The sequence below is a fragment of the Sciurus carolinensis genome, chromosome 5 (assembly GCF_902686445.1).
Source record: "Sciurus carolinensis chromosome 5, mSciCar1.2, whole genome shotgun sequence".
NCBI lineage: Eukaryota > Metazoa > Chordata > Mammalia > Rodentia > Sciuridae > Sciurus > Sciurus carolinensis.
In genome coordinates, this window is record NC_062217.1 from 64,963,376 (window position 1) to 64,969,099 (window position 5,724).

Genomic DNA, 5,724 nt, shown 5'->3' on the forward strand with positions numbered 1-5,724 from the left:
AGTTCTGATGTAGGCTCAGTGGCACACCCAGGGCAGGGAAGTGAGTGAGATCAATCAGACCTCAGAGGCTCCAAGCCTGCTGGTAGAGGATGGGGATACAGAGAAAGGGAAGGAGGTAGACATGCATTATTGCTCAGCATTATTCTATGTTATATATGAAATTTTATACATATGTATCAATTTATATATAACGTGAATTTGTGTATATTATGTATATATGTATACATATATTAATTTATTCAATTGTGATAATCTTAAAAGATGAAACTATTGCTATCCTCATTTCAGGAAAAAATGAAACAAGTATTAGGAAACTTGACCTGGAGATGAAAACTAGAAAATACTCAATATTCATAGCCAGGCAATCAGGTTAAAGGGTATATACCTCCAATATGAGCAGAAAATTTGAGGATATAGATTTTACATGTTATTTAACTTTTCTCCAAATCTATTTTAATACTTAAACTGTTGTAAATTTTAATCCTTTTACCAGAGTTCAAGTTTATTAAACTTTTCCATGTGTCATGTTATGCTCAGTACTTGGGATTTAAAAAGTAAAATTTGAAATGGACAATTAAAGTAGTAATTATGTTGCAAGAATATATATAATTAGAATTATGCAGAAAGTATTGTACGCACACAGAGGATTAAATAATTAACTTTTGGAAGTGAAATACCAATAACTTTGGAGGATGATAATTTTTGATTGGATTTTGAATGATGGTTAGAAGTCCATAAGTGTCCTTGATTCCAAGAATAAGAAACAAATTTCTTAAAGGTGTAATTATTCGTCATGACTGGGATTATTTGGAATTATTTAGTAGTGCTCTGTGGATCGAGCTCTGGATGCATAGGAGGAGCAGTTTTTGAAAGTTTCAGAGATAAACAAAGAGATAATGAATTCCATTTGTCATTCAAAATAGTTTGGAATATCTTGTTGCAATGAAAGCATCATTTTTTAAACAAGGCAGCTCATCTTCCTGCTATAGTACCTGAAATTTTCCAGTATACTTTTGTCCATAAGAAGCTAACCACAATCTATTTCAGAAGGTTACCAATGAAATGCATGTATGTTTCTTGAAATAAGAGCTAAAAGAAAGCAGTCTACACAGAGTCCAAGAATCCCAAGAGATATGCAAAAGTATTCTTGTAACCCTGAGTTTCCCAGCAACAATTTATGAACCATTTCTTAAATTGCTTCATGGGAAATGAAAATGTAACAATGCAATTTTCTTGTAACAGGTGAATCTTAAAGCATGGTATCATGTTGGATAGGTTCTAAAGTAGAAGTCACAGCTTTCTCTTCTTACAGAAGACAGAGAGATAATTTGACTTTAATTAAGTGCACAAAAATACTGTTCACTCACACAAATATTTTCTTTCATTTTTCTTGCCACTTGTGTTTCTTTGATCTACTTTCATTTCCCCATCTTTGAGAGAGACAGGAGGACAGAGAAAGAACTTAATACTCTAGGAAAGAACAATGGCACCATTACAATAAATGGTAACTGGCATGTAGGATCATTTCCAGAAATCCAAATGTTAGCGCTCTGAGGAACTGGAGACACACACTCAGTTTAAATAGAACAAATGCCATTCAGCTTTAAACTGCTTCCTGGCTGATATAAAGACTACGCTTTCCTTTTAGATTATTATTATTATTTTTTTGGATAAAAAACAATAAAAGAGAACCATTGCACTTTTACAATCCAAGCATTTAACAACTGATCTTTAACAAGCCTAACAACCAATGATCTGCACTTGAGACCATTGGTTCACGTTTTGAAATGTCCATGGGATTCAACGTGCAGCTACTTAAGAACAGGACTCAATTGTTGTCCTGTCTTAGAAGCATCTGAAGGTACTGATGGAGAAAATGAGAAAATAGAATAAAATCAATCAATAAAAGAAGCATTAGCCATAATGGTGGATATGGTCAAAGACAAAAATGTTTCATTTTTATTCTACATTTATAAAATAACTAATTTAAATATAGACCTATTTCATTTTTTTTAAAGACACATTTATTCAGCGTCATGATCAGACTATTACATTTAGCAATCAACAGCATAGGTACAAAAAAAAAAAGTCTACATTAAAACCCTTTGTTGGAATGCTTAACACTTTCCACAGAAGAGAAACTGAAATAACCTGTTATACAATTAGTCACAAATACAGTCCTCGAGTTTTTTTGCCCATACACATGAGTATTGTCTAAACCACGTCTTCTTTGTAGCTGCTAGGCCCTGCCACCACTGTGCTTGGTTGAGTTCACAAATCTGTTGTAACCTGTAGCTTCCCTGTCCTTCTCTGGCTCTCCTCTCCTGCTAAGCTTTGTTTCCTGGCAATATTAAAACCTTCTGCCACTGCCATAGCTACTGCTGCTGCTGGAACCGCCATAGCCACCATGGTTTTGTGGTTTGGCAAAGTATTGGCCTCCACCACCGTAAGGTCCAGAGCTTCTGCCTCCATAGTTTCCACCCTTCATGGGTCCAAAATTTAATGACTGATTGTTGTAATTGCCAAAATCATTGAAGCTTCCACCACCTCCAAAATTACTTCCATCATTACCAAATCCATTGTAGCCATCCCCGCTGCCACCATATCTACCTCCGCCATGGCTGCCACCAAAGCCACCATGACCACTGAAGTTTGCTCCATGACCAAAATTGTCATTTCCACCAAAACCACCTCCACAACCACCACCAAAGTTTCCAGAACCACTTCAACCTCTTTGACTAGATGAAGCACTAGCCATCTCTTGCTTTGACAGGGCTTTCCTCACTTCACAGTTGTGGCCATTCACAGTATGGTATTTCTGAATGACAATCTTATCCAGAGTCATGGTCATCAAAAGTTACGAAAGCAAAGCCCCTATTCTTTCCGCTGCCTCTGTCAGTCATGATTTCAATAACTTCAATTTTCCCATACTGTTCAAAATGATCTTGTAGATGATGTTCTTCAGTGTCTTCTTTAATGCCACCAACAAAGATCTTTTTCACAGTTAAGTGGGCCCTTGGTCTTTGAGAATCTTCTCTTGAGACAGCTCTCTTTGGTTCCACAACTCTTCCATCCACCTTGTGAGGTCTTGCATTCATGGCTGCATCCACTTCCTCCACAGTGGCAAAAGTGACAAACCTAAAGCCCCTGGAGCGCTTGGTGTTTGGGTCTCTCATTACCACACAGTCTGTGAGTGTTCCCCATTGCTCAAAATGGCTTCTCAGACTCCCATCAGTTGTTTCAAAGCTCAGCCCTCCAATGAATAGCTTCTGCAGCTGTTCAGGCTCTTTAGGAGACTGATTTAGACATGACAGCAGGAGGAACAGAGACTTTAACGATGCTTTCTCGGCGGTGTCCACGGGCAGAAAAGCCCATTTAATTTTTAATAGATTAACTAAATGTATGATATTTTTGCCAAGACCTTAGGGAACTAGCTAATTAAGCATAAATATTTGAAGTGGGATAATATATTTTAATATGCATTGTTTTCTTGAATCTCTTATCTATTGTCTTGTATCAAAAATATATGACAATATATATTAATTTTGTTTTTTCACTAGCTTTTTTAAGTAAAATGAAATTAGACACATTCTCATTACAATTAGATGCTAAATTTTTCATTAAAGTATATTATATATGTAAATGATTCTTATTTATGACATTGTTGAATGCCCAACTTTCAAACTATATCTTACCTGTCATCTCATGACATAATTTTTTTTAATCAGTGACCCTCATTAAAGTGGATAGATGTGAGAAAAATGACAATCCATAGATAACTGAAAAAAAAAATTAAACCCATTTTGAAAGTTTGAAATGCCCTATTTACTAAAGTACTTAATAAAATGACAAAGGAACAAAGAATCATTTACTCTACAGTGCATTAGATGTATGTCAAAAGGTTTACATAAAGATATTTTGTTTTATCATTGATAATAGCAATGCATACATTAAAGAATTTTTAATGGCAAATGAAAAAAAAAAAATCTTTCCAAAAGCTCAAATTTTATATCATGCAATAATTTGAAACATTTAAAGTTTTGTAAGAACAAGTCTGTAAAGGTAATAATAATTTAGTATGGAGTGAATAAATTATGAATTATATAGGTCAATGTCAAGGTGAGAAATGTCTCCAATATGAAAATGTTACAAGTCAATTATGTACTTAAAAGTGAGGCTCAAATATTTATGTAATGATTAATATTAAATCATTTATGGGACAATTATGTCATTTCAAAGTTCTTATCTTGCTTATGATTAATCCTGGTGGGTTAATAATCATAGATTCTTTCAGTAGCTTTATGAAGAATTGTATTACACAAGGTCTGTATATATGGTGTAAAAATATATACTACATGCAAATAGTATATTTTTTTCTAAAACTTGGTACTAGAAAATTTAATAAATTGTTGCCTTTTAAACCTGTCTCCCAACTACTTTCTTTGTTTAACTAGATGGCTAAGAATTACTCCTCTTATATACTGTTTTATAACCCAATAGCCTTCAGGTCCCCCAAAATCTCAGTGTTATATTTAGAAGAAATTTGTATTAGTAGAAATTTTGAAAATTATTTTCTAACATTTGGCCATGGTAGAAAGGCTCTGAAAGGAGCAAAACCTAACATTGCCAAACACAGTAGTGTACAAATAATACTTAATATTAGCCAATCTTCTACCACCATCTGGTGGTCACCTATGGTATGACCTAATGAAGATAATTCTGGCATTAAATTGTAAATAAATTTCAATGTTCATGTCCACTTTCAATGGGTTCTTTAATTTGGCTATTAAAATTTTTTAAATTCCACTACAAATGTTTTTTCTTGTTCTCAAGTTCCAGAAAATGAAATTAAATGTGTTCTCAAATTTTTTTCTTCTTGATTGACTTACTGTAATATACATTGGAGAAACAAATAGCACATTAATGAAACAATAATTAACTGTTCCTTTGCTTCATTTATGGCAGATATATTTTTTAAGTGCCATATATTTTGGTAAGTTTTCTATTAAAACAAGTCCATCTCTAAAAGAAAGTGTGCTTACTTGCTTTTTTGTCTTTATTAACTGAATTTTCTAAATTAATACATAGATTAGTAGTTATGTATATTATCTATGATGAAGTTTAATTCCTAGAAAGCATTGCTTTTAATTTCTTATTACCCTTCTTTAGTGGAGCATAATTTACAACAACTGAATAATAAATATTACTTAGCTGATATATGATAATATTAGCATCTTATTGTCTGATTCTTTGAAACTCTAAGAAAACAGATTGAAACAGAAATCATGAAATTAATGATAAAAAATTCAAATTTACCCTTGAACTCAGTCTTCTTTCTTTGCCCCAACTACCCAGCTTCCCAAAATAACAGGAATTCATGGAAGGATTTGGAGAGAGGCATGGGTAATCCATGTTTTCCTTTGCTTCTTTCTGGGTCTTTGTTGGCCTCTAAGGTCTGCCTGTTGGCACAATACCTGTATGTGTTCTCTGCTAGCAAACAGAAATGAGCAACAGGCCCTAATGGACTGGGGGCATCATGGTAAAAAGTATTAAAGAAATCTGTCACCTCTGATGGAGTCTTCATTCATGAATTTCCTCAAGGTTGATCCTTATTTTCTGAAATTCAAGCCTGTTCCAACGAAGAATTTCTGAGCGCTTCTGAGTTCCCTCCACAGCAATCTCTTCATTATGTTAGCTTTAATTTTAGGCAACAGAGAATATAGA

The 5,724-nt window shown here is 33.8% G+C and overlaps 1 pseudogene; it reads right to left on the reverse strand.

Annotated features, from left to right (window-relative positions):
* Positions 1 to 2,350: 2,350 nt before the first annotated feature.
* LOC124985607 (heterogeneous nuclear ribonucleoprotein A1-like) lies at positions 2,351 to 3,702 on the reverse strand (annotated as a pseudogene).
* Between the last annotated feature and the right edge of the window lie 2,022 nt (positions 3,703 to 5,724).